The 12108-nt window shown below is 37.4% G+C and overlaps 4 non-coding genes and 47 pseudogenes across 4 annotated transcripts; all 51 read right to left on the bottom strand.

Annotated features, from left to right (window-relative positions):
- Positions 1-14: 14 nt before the first annotated feature.
- LOC148460252 (5S ribosomal RNA) lies at positions 15-133 on the bottom strand (annotated as a pseudogene).
- A 116-nt stretch (positions 134-249) lies between these two features.
- Positions 250-368, bottom strand: LOC148460251 (5S ribosomal RNA; annotated as a pseudogene).
- A 115-nt stretch (positions 369-483) lies between these two features.
- On the bottom strand, positions 484-602 carry LOC148460250 (5S ribosomal RNA; annotated as a pseudogene).
- A 116-nt stretch (positions 603-718) lies between these two features.
- LOC148460249 (5S ribosomal RNA) lies at positions 719-837 on the bottom strand (annotated as a pseudogene).
- A 115-nt stretch (positions 838-952) lies between these two features.
- Positions 953-1071, bottom strand: LOC148460248 (5S ribosomal RNA; annotated as a pseudogene).
- A 116-nt stretch (positions 1072-1187) lies between these two features.
- LOC148460247 (5S ribosomal RNA) lies at positions 1188-1306 on the bottom strand (annotated as a pseudogene).
- Positions 1307-1422: 116 nt separating this feature from the next.
- Positions 1423-1541, bottom strand: LOC148460246 (5S ribosomal RNA; annotated as a pseudogene).
- A 116-nt stretch (positions 1542-1657) lies between these two features.
- LOC148460245 (5S ribosomal RNA) lies at positions 1658-1776 on the bottom strand (annotated as a pseudogene).
- Positions 1777-1892: 116 nt separating this feature from the next.
- On the bottom strand, positions 1893-2011 carry LOC148460244 (5S ribosomal RNA; annotated as a pseudogene).
- Positions 2012-2126: 115 nt separating this feature from the next.
- On the bottom strand, positions 2127-2245 carry LOC148460243 (5S ribosomal RNA; annotated as a pseudogene).
- Positions 2246-2361: 116 nt separating this feature from the next.
- Positions 2362-2480, bottom strand: LOC148460242 (5S ribosomal RNA; annotated as a pseudogene).
- A 115-nt stretch (positions 2481-2595) lies between these two features.
- LOC148460241 (5S ribosomal RNA) lies at positions 2596-2714 on the bottom strand. The gene has a single exon (XR_015874235.1). It is a non-coding gene; the product is annotated as a 5S ribosomal RNA (ribosomal RNA).
- A 116-nt stretch (positions 2715-2830) lies between these two features.
- LOC148460240 (5S ribosomal RNA) lies at positions 2831-2949 on the bottom strand (annotated as a pseudogene).
- A 115-nt stretch (positions 2950-3064) lies between these two features.
- LOC148460239 (5S ribosomal RNA) lies at positions 3065-3183 on the bottom strand (annotated as a pseudogene).
- A 116-nt stretch (positions 3184-3299) lies between these two features.
- LOC148460238 (5S ribosomal RNA) lies at positions 3300-3418 on the bottom strand (annotated as a pseudogene).
- A 116-nt stretch (positions 3419-3534) lies between these two features.
- Positions 3535-3653, bottom strand: LOC148460237 (5S ribosomal RNA; annotated as a pseudogene).
- A 116-nt stretch (positions 3654-3769) lies between these two features.
- LOC148460236 (5S ribosomal RNA) lies at positions 3770-3888 on the bottom strand (annotated as a pseudogene).
- Positions 3889-4004: 116 nt separating this feature from the next.
- LOC148460235 (5S ribosomal RNA) lies at positions 4005-4123 on the bottom strand (annotated as a pseudogene).
- Positions 4124-4239: 116 nt separating this feature from the next.
- Positions 4240-4358, bottom strand: LOC148460234 (5S ribosomal RNA; annotated as a pseudogene).
- Positions 4359-4473: 115 nt separating this feature from the next.
- On the bottom strand, positions 4474-4592 carry LOC148460233 (5S ribosomal RNA; annotated as a pseudogene).
- A 116-nt stretch (positions 4593-4708) lies between these two features.
- Positions 4709-4827, bottom strand: LOC148460232 (5S ribosomal RNA; annotated as a pseudogene).
- A 115-nt stretch (positions 4828-4942) lies between these two features.
- Positions 4943-5061, bottom strand: LOC148460231 (5S ribosomal RNA). The gene has a single exon (XR_015874234.1). It is a non-coding gene; the product is annotated as a 5S ribosomal RNA (ribosomal RNA).
- A 116-nt stretch (positions 5062-5177) lies between these two features.
- Positions 5178-5296, bottom strand: LOC148460230 (5S ribosomal RNA; annotated as a pseudogene).
- A 117-nt stretch (positions 5297-5413) lies between these two features.
- LOC148460229 (5S ribosomal RNA) lies at positions 5414-5532 on the bottom strand (annotated as a pseudogene).
- A 116-nt stretch (positions 5533-5648) lies between these two features.
- LOC148460228 (5S ribosomal RNA) lies at positions 5649-5767 on the bottom strand (annotated as a pseudogene).
- A 116-nt stretch (positions 5768-5883) lies between these two features.
- Positions 5884-6002, bottom strand: LOC148460227 (5S ribosomal RNA; annotated as a pseudogene).
- A 116-nt stretch (positions 6003-6118) lies between these two features.
- Positions 6119-6237, bottom strand: LOC148460226 (5S ribosomal RNA; annotated as a pseudogene).
- Positions 6238-6353: 116 nt separating this feature from the next.
- Positions 6354-6472, bottom strand: LOC148460225 (5S ribosomal RNA; annotated as a pseudogene).
- A 116-nt stretch (positions 6473-6588) lies between these two features.
- Positions 6589-6707, bottom strand: LOC148460224 (5S ribosomal RNA; annotated as a pseudogene).
- A 115-nt stretch (positions 6708-6822) lies between these two features.
- On the bottom strand, positions 6823-6941 carry LOC148460223 (5S ribosomal RNA; annotated as a pseudogene).
- A 116-nt stretch (positions 6942-7057) lies between these two features.
- Positions 7058-7176, bottom strand: LOC148460222 (5S ribosomal RNA; annotated as a pseudogene).
- Positions 7177-7291: 115 nt separating this feature from the next.
- On the bottom strand, positions 7292-7410 carry LOC148460221 (5S ribosomal RNA). The gene has a single exon (XR_015874233.1). It is a non-coding gene; the product is annotated as a 5S ribosomal RNA (ribosomal RNA).
- A 116-nt stretch (positions 7411-7526) lies between these two features.
- On the bottom strand, positions 7527-7645 carry LOC148460220 (5S ribosomal RNA; annotated as a pseudogene).
- A 117-nt stretch (positions 7646-7762) lies between these two features.
- LOC148460219 (5S ribosomal RNA) lies at positions 7763-7881 on the bottom strand (annotated as a pseudogene).
- Positions 7882-7997: 116 nt separating this feature from the next.
- LOC148460218 (5S ribosomal RNA) lies at positions 7998-8116 on the bottom strand (annotated as a pseudogene).
- A 116-nt stretch (positions 8117-8232) lies between these two features.
- Positions 8233-8351, bottom strand: LOC148460217 (5S ribosomal RNA; annotated as a pseudogene).
- Positions 8352-8467: 116 nt separating this feature from the next.
- Positions 8468-8586, bottom strand: LOC148460216 (5S ribosomal RNA; annotated as a pseudogene).
- Positions 8587-8702: 116 nt separating this feature from the next.
- Positions 8703-8821, bottom strand: LOC148460215 (5S ribosomal RNA; annotated as a pseudogene).
- A 116-nt stretch (positions 8822-8937) lies between these two features.
- On the bottom strand, positions 8938-9056 carry LOC148460214 (5S ribosomal RNA; annotated as a pseudogene).
- Positions 9057-9171: 115 nt separating this feature from the next.
- On the bottom strand, positions 9172-9290 carry LOC148460213 (5S ribosomal RNA; annotated as a pseudogene).
- A 116-nt stretch (positions 9291-9406) lies between these two features.
- Positions 9407-9525, bottom strand: LOC148460212 (5S ribosomal RNA; annotated as a pseudogene).
- Positions 9526-9875: 350 nt separating this feature from the next.
- Positions 9876-9994, bottom strand: LOC148460211 (5S ribosomal RNA; annotated as a pseudogene).
- Positions 9995-10110: 116 nt separating this feature from the next.
- On the bottom strand, positions 10111-10229 carry LOC148460210 (5S ribosomal RNA; annotated as a pseudogene).
- Positions 10230-10345: 116 nt separating this feature from the next.
- On the bottom strand, positions 10346-10464 carry LOC148460209 (5S ribosomal RNA; annotated as a pseudogene).
- A 116-nt stretch (positions 10465-10580) lies between these two features.
- Positions 10581-10699, bottom strand: LOC148460208 (5S ribosomal RNA; annotated as a pseudogene).
- A 116-nt stretch (positions 10700-10815) lies between these two features.
- LOC148460207 (5S ribosomal RNA) lies at positions 10816-10934 on the bottom strand. The gene has a single exon (XR_015873067.1). It is a non-coding gene; the product is annotated as a 5S ribosomal RNA (ribosomal RNA).
- Positions 10935-11050: 116 nt separating this feature from the next.
- LOC148460206 (5S ribosomal RNA) lies at positions 11051-11169 on the bottom strand (annotated as a pseudogene).
- A 116-nt stretch (positions 11170-11285) lies between these two features.
- On the bottom strand, positions 11286-11404 carry LOC148460205 (5S ribosomal RNA; annotated as a pseudogene).
- A 115-nt stretch (positions 11405-11519) lies between these two features.
- Positions 11520-11638, bottom strand: LOC148460204 (5S ribosomal RNA; annotated as a pseudogene).
- A 116-nt stretch (positions 11639-11754) lies between these two features.
- Positions 11755-11873, bottom strand: LOC148460203 (5S ribosomal RNA; annotated as a pseudogene).
- Positions 11874-11988: 115 nt separating this feature from the next.
- On the bottom strand, positions 11989-12107 carry LOC148460202 (5S ribosomal RNA; annotated as a pseudogene).
- Position 12108: the final 1 nt, after the last annotated feature.

Here is a 12108-nt window from a genome sequence, read left to right as displayed (position 1 = left end):
TGGCAGTATAAAATTACCTACAGCACCTGGGATTCCCAGGTGGTCTCCCATCCAAGTACTTATCAGGCCCAATACTGCATAGCTTCCAAGATAAGACGAGATTGGGCATGTCCAGTGTGGTTTGGCTGTAGGTGCTCAAAAACATTAACTTTAGACCTCTTTTACTTCTTAACTCAAGTAAATTCATTGATAAGTTGAAAAAATTAAATGTAAAATGTAATAGAAAAGAATGTTATGTCAGTATAAAATTCGCTACAGCACCTGGTTTTCCCAGGTGGTCTCCCATCCAAGTACTAACCAAGCCCAACACTGCACAGCTTCCAAGATCAGATGAGATTGGGCATGTCCAGTGTGGTTTGGCTGTAGGTGATCAAAAACTTTAACTTTAGACCTCTTTTACTTCTTAACGCAAGTAAATTCATTGATAAGTTTAAAAATGAAATGTAAAATGTAACAGAAAAGAATGTTATGGCAGTATAAAATTACCTACAGTAAATGGTATTACCAGGTGGTCTCCCATCCAAGTACTAACCAGGCCCAACACTGCATAGCTTCCAAGATCAGATGAGATTGGGAATGCCCAGTGTGGTTTGGCTGTAGGTGCTCAAAAACATTAACTTTAGACCTCTTTTACTTCTTAACTCAAGTAAATTCATTGATAAGTTGAAAAAATTTAATGTAAAATGTAATAGAAAAGAATGTTATGGCTGAATAAAATTACATACAGCACCTGGTATTCCCAGGTGGTCTCCCATCCAAGTACTAACCAGGCCCAACACTGCATAGCTTCAAAGATCAGACGAGATTGGGCATGTCCAGTGTGGTTTGGCTGTAGGTGCTCAAAAACATTAACTTTAGTCCTCTTTTACTTCTTAACTCAAGTAAATTCATTGATAAGTTTAAAAATGAAATGTAAAATGTAATAGAAAAGAATGTTATGTCAGTATAAAATTACCTACAGCATCTGGTATTCCCAGGTGGTCTCCCATCCAAGTACTAACTAAGCCCAACACTGCATAGCTTTCAAGAGCAGATGAGATTGGGCATATCCAGTGTGGTTTGGCTGTAGGTGCTCAAAAACATTAACTTTAGACCTCTTTTACTTCTTTACTCAAGTAAATTCATTGATAAGTTGAAAAAATTAAATGTAAAATGTAATAGAAAAGAATGTTATGGCAGTATAAAATTACCTACAGCTCCTGGCATTCCCATGTGGTCTCCCATCCAAGTACTAACCAGGCCCAACACTGCATAGCTTCCAAGATCAGACGAGATTGGGCATGTCCAGTGTGGTTGGGCTGTATGTGCTCAAAAACATTAACTTTAGACCTCTATTACTTCTTAACTCAAGTAAATTCATTGATAAGTTGAAAAAATTAAATGTAAAATGTAATAGAAAAGAATGTCATGGCAGTATAAAATTACCTACAGCACCTGGTATTCCCAGGTGGTCTCCCATCCAAGTACTAACCAGGCCCAACACTGCATAGCTTCCAAGATCAGACGAGATTGGGCATGTCCAGTGTGGATTGGCTGTAGGTGCTCAAAAACATTAACTTTAGACCTCTATTACTTCTTAACTCAAGTAAATTCATTGATAAGTTGAAAAAATTAATTGTAAAATGTAATAGAAAAGAATGTTATGGCAGTATAAAATTACCTACAGCACCTGGGATTCCCAGGTGGTCTCCCATCCAAGTACTTATCAGGCCCAATACTGCATAGCTTCCAAGATAAGATGAGATTGGGCATGTCCAGTGTGGTTTGGCTGTAGGTGCTCAAAAACATTAACTTTAGACCTCTTTTACTTCTTAACTCAAGTAAATTCATTGATAAGTTGAAAAAATTAAATGTAAAATGTAATAGAAAAGAATGTTATGTCAGTATAAAATTCGCTACAGCACCTGGTTTTCCCAGGTGGTCTCCCATCCAAGTACTAACCAAGCCCAACACTGCACAGCTTCCAAGATCAGATGAGATTGGGCATGTCCAGTGTGGTTTGGCTGTAGGTGATCAAAAACTTTAACTTTAGACCTCTTTTACTTCTTAACGCAAGTAAATTCATTGATAAGTTTAAAAATGAAATGTAAAATGTAACAGAAAAGAATGTTATGGCAGTATAAAATTACCTACAGTAAATGGTATTACCAGGTGGTCTCCCATCCAAGTACTAACCAGGCCCAACACTGCATAGCTTCCAAGATCAGATGAGATTGGGAATGCCCAGTGTGGTTTGGCTGTAGGTGCTCAAAAACATTAACTTTAGACCTCTTTTACTTCTTAACTCAAGTAAATTCATTGATAAGTTGAAAAAATTTAATGTAAAATGTAATAGAAAAGAATGTTATGGCTGAATAAAATTACATACAGCACCTGGTATTCCCAGGTGGTCTCCCATCCAAGTACTAACCAGGCCCAACACTGCATAGCTTCAAAGATCAGACGAGATTGGGCATGTCCAGTGTGGTTTGGCTGTAGGTGCTCAAAAACATTAACTTTAGTCCTCTTTTACTTCTTAACTCAAGTAAATTCATTGATAAGTTTAAAAATGAAATGTAAAATGTAATAGAAAAGAATGTTATGGCAGTATAAAATTACCTACAGCACCTGGTATTCCCAGGTGGTCTCCCATCCAAGTACTAACCAGGCCCAACACTGCATAGCTTCCAAGATCAGATGAGATTGGGCATGTCCAGTGTGGTTTGGCTGTAGGTGCTCAAAAACATTAACTTTAGACCTCTTTTACTTCTAAACTCAAGTACATTCATTGATAAGTTGAAAAAATTAAATGTAAAATGTAATAGAAAATAATGTTATGTCAGTATAAAATTACCTACAGCACCTGGTATTCCCAGGTGGTCTCCCATCCAAGTACTAATCAGGCCGAACACTGCATAGCTTCCAAGATCAGACGAGATTGGGCATTTCCAGTGTGGTTTGGCTGTAGGTGCTCAAAAACATTAACTTTAGACCTCTTTTACTTCTTAACTCAAGTAAATTCAATGATAAGTTTAAAAATGAAATGTAAAATGTAGTAGAAAAGAATGTTATGGCAGTATAAAATTACCTACAGCACCTGGTATTCCCAGGTGGTCTCCCATCCAAGTACTAACCAGGCCCAACACTGAATAGCTTCCAAGATCAGACAAGATTGGGCATGTCCAGTGTGGTTTGGCTGTAGGTGCTCAAAAACATTAACTTTAGACCTCTTTTACTTCTTAACTCAAGTAAATTCATTGATAAGTTGAAAAAATTAAATGTAAAATGTAATAGAAAAGAATGTTATGTCAGTATAAAATTACCTACAGCATCTGGTATTCCCAGGTGGTCTCCCATCCAAGTACTAACTAAGCCCAACACTGCATAGCTTTCAAGAGCAGATGAGATTGGGCATATCCAGTGTGGTTTGGCTGTAGGTGCTCAAAAACATTAACTTTAGACCTCTTTTACTTCTTTACTCAAGTAAATTCATTGATAAGTTGAAAAAATTAAATGTAAAATGTAATAGAAAAGAATGTTATGGCAGTATAAAATTACCTACAGCTCCTGGCATTCCCATGTGGTCTCCCATCCAAGTACTAACCAGGCCCAACACTGCATAGCTTCCAAGATCAGACGAGATTGGGCATGTCCAGTGTGGTTGGGCTGTATGTGCTCAAAAACATTAACTTTAGACCTCTATTACTTCTTAACTCAAGTAAATTCATTGATAAGTTGAAAAAATTAAATGTAAAATGTAATAGAAAAGAATGTCATGGCAGTATAAAATTACCTACAGCACCTGGTATTCCCAGGTGGTCTCCCATCCAAGTACTAACCAGGCCCAACACTGCATAGCTTCCAAGATCAGACGAGATTGGGCATGTCCAGTGTGGATTGGCTGTAGGTGCTCAAAAACATTAACTTTAGACCTCTATTACTTCTTAACTCAAGTAAATTCATTGATAAGTTGAAAAAATTAATTGTAAAATGTAATAGAAAAGAATGTTATGGCAGTATAAAATTACCTACAGCACCTGGGATTCCCAGGTGGTCTCCCATCCAAGTACTTATCAGGCCCAATACTGCATAGCTTCCAAGATAAGACGAGATTGGGCATGTCCAGTGTGGTTTGGCTGTAGGTGCTCAAAAACATTAACTTTAGACCTCTTTTACTTCTTAACTCAAGTAAATTCATTGATAAGTTGAAAAAATTAAATGTAAAATGTAATAGAAAAGAATGTTATGTCAGTATAAAATTCGCTACAGCACCTGGTTTTCCCAGGTGGTCTCCCATCCAAGTACTAACCAAGCCCAACACTGCACAGCTTCCAAGATCAGATGAGATTGGGCATGTCCAGTGTGGTTTGGCTGTAGGTGATCAAAAACTTTAACTTTAGACCTCTTTTACTTCTTAACGCAAGTAAATTCATTGATAAGTTTAAAAATGAAATGTAAAATGTAACAGAAAAGAATGTTATGGCAGTATAAAATTACCTACAGTAAATGGTATTACCAGGTGGTCTCCCATCCAAGTACTAACCAGGCCCAACACTGCATAGCTTCCAAGATCAGATGAGATTGGGAATGCCCAGTGTGGTTTGGCTGTAGGTGCTCAAAAACATTAACTTTAGACCTCTTTTACTTCTTAACTCAAGTAAATTCATTGATAAGTTGAAAAAATTTAATGTAAAATGTAATAGAAAAGAATGTTATGGCTGAATAAAATTACATACAGCACCTGGTATTCCCAGGTGGTCTCCCATCCAAGTACTAACCAGGCCCAACACTGCATAGCTTCAAAGATCAGACGAGATTGGGCATGTCCAGTGTGGTTTGGCTGTAGGTGCTCAAAAACATTAACTTTAGTCCTCTTTTACTTCTTAACTCAAGTAAATTCATTGATAAGTTTAAAAATGAAATGTAAAATGTAATAGAAAAGAATGTTATGGCAGTATAAAATTACCTACAGCACCTGGTATTCCCAGGTGGTCTCCCATCCAAGTACTAACCAGGCCCAACACTGCATAGCTTCCAAGATCAGATGAGATTGGGCATGTCCAGTGTGGTTTGGCTGTAGGTGCACAAAAACTTTAACTTTAGACCTCTTTTACTTCTTTACTCAAGTAAATTCATTGATAAGTTGAATAAATTAAATGTAAAATGTAATAGAAAAGAATGTTATGGCAGTATAAAATGACCTACAGCACCTGGTATTCCCAGGTGGTCTCCCATCCAAGTTCTAACCAGGCCCAACACTGAATAGCTTCCAAGATCAGACGAGATTGGGCATTCCCAGTGTGGTTTGGCTGTAGGTGCTCAAAAACATTAACTTTAGACCTCTTTTACTTCTTAACTCAAGTACATTCTATTGATAAGTTGAAAAAATGAAATGTAAAATGTAACAGAAAAGAATGTTATGGCAGTATAAAATTACCTACTGCTCCTGGTATTCCCAAGTGGTCTCCCATCCAAGTACTAACCAGGCCCAACACTGCATAGCTTCCAAGATCAGATGAGATTGGGCATGTCCAGTGTGGTTTGGCTGTAGGTGCTCAAAAACATTAACTTTAGACCTCTATTACTTCTTAACTCAAGTAAATTGATTGATAATTTAAAAAAATTAATTGTAAAATGTAATAGAAAAGAATGTTATGGTAGTATAAAATTACCTACAGCACCTGGTATTCCCAGGTGGTCTCCCATCCAAGTACTAACCAGGCCCAACACTGCAAAGCTTCCAAGAGCAGATGAGATTGGGCATATCCAGTGTGGTTTGGCTGTAGGTGCTCAAAAACATTAACTTTAGACCTCTTTTACTTCTTTACTCAAGTAAATTCATTGATAAGTTGAAAAAATTAAATGTAAAATGTAATAGAAAAGAATGTTATGGCAGTATAAAATTACCTACAGCTCCTGGTATTCCCATGTGGTCTCCCATCCAAGTACTAACCAGGCCCAACACTGCATAGCTTCCAAGATCAGACGAGATTGGGCATGTCCAGTGTGGTTGGGCTGTAGGTGCACAAAAACATTAACTTTAGACCTCTATTACTTCTTAACTCAAGTAAATTCATTGATAAGTTGAAAAAATTAAATGTAAAATGTAATAGAAAAGAATGTCATGGCAGTATAAAATTACCTACAGCACTTGGTATTCCCAGGTGGTCTCCCATCCAAGTACTAACCAGGCCCAACACTGCATAGCTTCCAAGATCAGACGAGATTGGGCATGTCCAGTGTGGTTTGGCTGTAGGTGCTCAAAAACATTAACTTTAGACCTCTATTACTTCTTAACTCAAGTAAATTCATTGATAAGTTGAAAAAATTAATTGTAAAATGTAATAGAAAAGAATGTTATGGCAGTATAAAATTACCTACAGCACCTGGTATTCCCAGGTGGTCTCCCATCCAAGTACTTATCAGGCCCAATACCGCATAGCTTCCAAGATAAGACGAGATTGGGCATGTCCAGTGTGGTTTGGCTGTAGGTGCTCAAAAACTTTAACTTTAGACCTCTTTTACTTCTTAACTCAAGTAAATTCATTGATAAGTTGAAAAAATTAAATGTAAAATGTAATAGAAAAGAATGTTATGTCAGTATAAAATTCGCTACAGCACCTGGTATTCCCAGGTGGTCTCCCATCCAAGTACTAACCAAGCCCAACACTGCACAGCTTCCAAGATCAGATGAGATTGGGCATGTCCAGTGTGGTTTGGCTGTAGGTGATCAAAAACTTTAACTTTAGACCTCTTTTACTTCTTAACGCAAGTAAATTCATTGATAAGTTTAAAAATGAAATGTAAAATGTAACAGAAAAGAATGTTATGGCAGTATAAAATTACCTACAGTAAATGGTATTACCAGGTGGTCTCCCATCCAAGTACTAACCAGGCCCAACACTGCATAGCTTCCAAGATCAGATGAGATCGGGAATGCCCAGTGTGGTTTGGCTGTAGGTGCTCAAAAACATTAACTTTAGACCTCTTTTACTTCTTAACTCAAGTAAATTCATTGATAAGTTGAAAAAATTTAATGTAAAATGTAATAGAAAAGAATGTTATGGCTGAATAAAATTACATACAGCACCTGGTATTCCCAGGTGGTCTCCCATCCAAGTACTCACCAGGCCCAACACTGCATAGCTTCAAAGATCAGACGAGATTGGGCATGTCCAGTGTGGTTTGGCTGTAGGTGCTCAAAAACATTAACTTTAGTCCTCTTTTACTTCTTAACTCAAGTAAATTCATTGATAAGTTTAAAAATGAAATGTAAAATGTAATAGAAAAGAATGTTATGGCAGTATAAAATTACCTACAGCACCTGGTATTCCCAGGTGGTCTCCCATCCAAGTACTAACCAGGCCCAACACTGCATAGCTTCCAAGATCAGATGAGATTGGGCATGTCCAGTGTGGTTTGGCTGTAGGTGCACAAAAACTTTAACTTTAGACCTCTTTTACTTCTTTACTCAAGTAAATTCATTGATAAGTTGAATAAATTAAATGTAAAATGTAATAGAAAAGAATGTTATGGCAGTATAAAATGACCTACAGCACCTGGTATTCCCAGGTGGTCTCCCATCCAAGTTCTAACCAGGCCCAACACTGAATAGCTTCCAAGATCAGACGAAATTGGGCATTCCCAGTGTGGTTTGGCTGTAGGTGCTCAAAAACATTAACTTTAGACCTCTTTTACTTCTTAACTCAAGTACATTCTATTGATAAGTTGAAAAAATGAAATGTAAAATGTAACAGAAAAGAATGTTATGGCAGTATAAAATTACCTACTGCTCCTGGTATTCCCAAGTGGTCTCCCATCCAAGTACTAACCAGGCCCAACACTGCATAGCTTCCAAGATCAGACGAGATTGGGCATGTCCAGTGTGGTTTGGCTGTAGGTGCTCAAAAACATTAACTTTAGACCTCTATTACTCCTTAACTCAAGTAAATTGATTGATAATTTAAAAAAATTAATTGTCAAATGTAATAGAAAAGAATGTTATGGTAGTATAAAATTACCTACAGCACCTGGTATTCCCAGGTGGTCTCCCATCCAAGTACTAACCAGGCCCAACACTGCATAGCTTCCAAGAGCAGATGAGATTGGGCATATCCAGTGTGGTTTGGCTGTAGGTGCTCAAAAACATTAACTTTAGACCTCTTTTACTTCTTTACTCAAGTAAATTCATTGATAAGTTGAAAAAATTAAATGTAAAATGTAATAGAAAAGAATGTTATGGCAGTATAAAATTACCTACAGCTCCTGGTATTCCCATGTGGTCTCCCATCCAAGTACTAACCAGGCCCAACACTGCATAGCTTCCAAGATCAGACGAGATTGGGCATGTCCAGTGTGGTTGGGCTGTAGGTGCACAAAAACATTAACTTTAGACCTCTATTACTTCTTAACTCAAGTAAATTCATTGATAAGTTGAAAAAATTAAATGTAAAATGTAATAGAAAAGAATGTCATGGCAGTATAAAATTACCTACAGCACTTGGTATTCCCAGGTGGTCTCCCATCCAAGTACTAACCAGGCCCAACACTGCATAGCTTCCAAGATCAGACGAGATTGGGCATGTCCAGTGTGGTTTGGCTGTAGGTGCTCAAAAACATTAACTTTAGACCTCTATTACTTCTTAACTCAAGTAAATTCATTGATAAGTTGAAAAAATTAATTGTAAAATGTAATAGAAAAGAATGTTATGGCAGTATAAAATTACCTACAGCACCTGGTATTCCCAGGTGGTCTCCCATCCAAGTACTTATCAGGCCCAATACTGCATAGCTTCCAAGATAAGACGAGATTGGGCATGTCCAGTGTGGTTTGGCTGTAGGTGCTCAAACACATTAACTTTAGACCTCTTTTACTTCTTAACTCAAGTAAATTCATTGATAAGTTGAAAAAATTAAATGTAAAATGTAATAGAAAAGAATGTTATGTCAGTATAAAATTACCTACAGCACCTGGTATTCCCAGGTGGTCTCCCATCCAAGTACTAACCAAGCCCCACACTGCACAGCTTCCAAGATCAGATGAAATTGGGCATGTCCAGTGTGGTTTGGCTGTAGGTGCTCAAAAACTTTAACTTTAGACCTCTTTTACTTCTTAACGCAAGTAAATTCATTGATAAGTTTAAAAATGAAATGTAAAATGTAACAGAAAAGAATGTTATGGCAGTATAAAATTACCTACAGCAAATGGTATTACCAGGTGGTCTCCCATCCAAGTACTAACCAGGCCCAACACTGCATAGCTTCCAAGATCAGATGAGATTGGGCATGCCCAGTGTGATTTGGCTGTAGGTGCTCAAAAACATTAACTTTAGACCTCTTTTACTTCTTAACTCAAGTAAATTCATTGATAAGTTGAAAAAATTTAATGTAAAATGAAATAGAAAAGAATGTTATGGCTGAATAAAATTACATACAGCAACTGGTATTCCCAGGTGGTCTCCCATCCAAGTACTAACCAGGCACAACACTGCATAGCTTCCAAGATCAGACGAGATTGGGCATGTCAAGTGTGGTTTGGCTGTAGGTGCTCTAAAACATTAACTTTAGTCCTCTTTTACTTCTTAACTCAAGTAAATTCATTGATTAGTTTAAAAATGAAATGTAAAATGTAAAAGAAAAGAATGTTATGGCAGTATAAAATTACCCGAGGCACCTGGTATTCCCAGGTGGTCTCCCATCCAAGTTCTAACCAGGCCCAACACTGAATAGCTTCCAAGATCAGACGAGATTGGGCATGCCCAGTGCGGTTTGGCTGTAGGTGCTCAAAAACATTAACTTTAGACCTCTTTTACTTCTTAACTCAAGTACATTCATTGATAAGTTGAAAAAATTAAATGTAAAATGTAATAGAAAATAATGTTATGTCAGTATAAAATTACCTACAGCACCTGGTATTCCCAGGTGGTCTCCCATCCAAGTACTAATCAGGCCGAACACTGCATAGCTTCCAAGATCAGACGAGATTGGGCATTTCCAGTGTGGTTTGGCTGTAGGTGCTCAAAAACATTAACTTTAGACCTCTTTTACTTCTTAACTCAAGTAAATTCATTGATAAGTTGAAAAAATGAAATGTAAAATGTAATAGAAAAGAATGTTATGTCAGTATAAAATTACCTACAGCACCTGGTATTCCCAGGTGGTCTCCCATCCAAGTACTAACCAGGCCCAACACTGCATAGCTTCCAAGATCAGACAAGATTGGGCATGTCCAGTGTGGTTTGGCTGTAGGTGCTCAAAGACATTAACTTTAGACCTCTTTTACTTCTTAACTCAAGTAAATTCATTGATAAGTTGAAAAAATTAAATGTAAAATGTAATAGAAAAGAATGTTATGTCAGTATAAAATTACATACAGCATCTGGTATTCCCAGGTGGTCTCCCATCCAAGTACTAACTAAGCCCAACACTACATAGCTTCCAAGAGCAGATGAGATTGGGCATATCCAGTGTGGTTTGGCTGTAGGTGCTCAAAAACATTAACTTTAGACCTCTTTTACTTCTTTACTGAAGTAAATTCATTGATAAGTTGAAAAAATTAAATGTAAAATGTTATAGAAAAGAATGTTATGGCAGTATAAAATTACCTACAGCTCCTGGTATTCCCATGTGGTCTCCCATCCAAGTACTAACCAGGCCCAACACTGCATAGCTTCCAAGATCAGACGAGATTGGGCATGTCCAGTGTGGTTGGGCTGTAGGTGCTCAAAAACATTAACTTTAGACCTCTATTACTTCTTAACTCAAGTAAATTCATTGATAAGTTGAAAAAATTAAATGTAAAATGTAATAGAAAAGAATGTCATGGCAGTATAAAATTACCTACAGCACCTGGTATTCCCAGGTGGTCTCCCATCCAAGTACTAACCAGGCCCAACACTGCATAGCTTCCAAGATCAGACGAGATTGGGCATGTCCAGTGTGGTTTGGCTGTAGGTGCTCAAAAACATTAACTTTAGACCTCTATTACTTCTTAACTCAAGTAAATTCATTGATAAGTTGAAAAAATTAATTGTAAAATGTAATAGAAAAGAATGTTATGGCAGTATAAAATTACCTACAGCACCTGGTATTCCCAGGTGGTCTCCCATCCAAGTACTTATCAGGCCCAATACTGCATAGCTTCCAAGATAAGACGAGATTGGGCATGTCCAGTGTGGTTTGGCTGTAGGTGCTCAAAAACATTAACTTTAGACCTCTTTTACTTCTTAACTCAAGTAAATTCATTGATAAGTTGAAAAAATTAAATGTAAAATGTAATAGAAAAGAATGTTATGTCAGTATAAAATTACCTACAGCACCTGGTATTCCCAGGTGGTCTCCCATCCAAGTACTAACCAAGCCCAACACTGCACAGCTTCCAAGATCAGATGAGATTGGGCATGTCCAGTGTGGTTTGGCTGTAGATGCTCAAAAACTTTAACTTTAGACCTCTTTTACTTCTTAACGCAAGTAAATTCATTGATAAGTTTAAAAATGAAATGTAAAATGTAACAGAAAAGAATGTTATGGCAGTATAAAATTACCTACAGCAAATGGTATTACCAGGTGGTCTCCCATCCAAGTACTAACCAGGCCCAACACTGCATAGCTTCCAAGATCAGATGAGATTGGGCATGCCAAGTGTGGTTTGGCTGTAGGTGTTCAAAAACATTAACTTTAGACCTCTTTTACTTCTTAACTCAAGTAAATTCATTGATAAGTTGAAAAAATTTAATGTAAAATGTAATAGAAAAGAATGTTATGGCTGAATAAAATTACATACAGCACCTGGTATTCCCAGGTGGTCTCCCATCCAAGTACTAACCAGGCCCAACACTGCATAGCTTCCAAGATCAGATGAGATTGGGCATGTCCAGTGTGGTTTGGCTGTAGGTGCTCTAAAACATTAACTTTAGTCCTCTTTTACTTCTTAACTCAAGTAAATTCATTGATAAGTTTAAAAATGAAATGTAAAATGTAATAGAAAAGAATGTTATGGCAGTATAAAATTACCTACAGCACCTGGTATTCCCAGGTGGTCTCCCATCCAAGTTCTAACCAGGCCCAACACTGAATACCTTCCAAGATCAGACGAGATTGGGCATGCCCAGTGCGGTTTGGCTGTAGGTG

This window comes from Taudactylus pleione, unplaced genomic scaffold, assembly GCF_031769625.1.
Source record: "Taudactylus pleione unplaced genomic scaffold, aTauple2 ptg000967l, whole genome shotgun sequence".
Lineage (NCBI taxonomy): Eukaryota > Metazoa > Chordata > Amphibia > Anura > Myobatrachidae > Taudactylus > Taudactylus pleione.
This window is presented reverse-complemented; position numbering and strand designations above follow the sequence as displayed.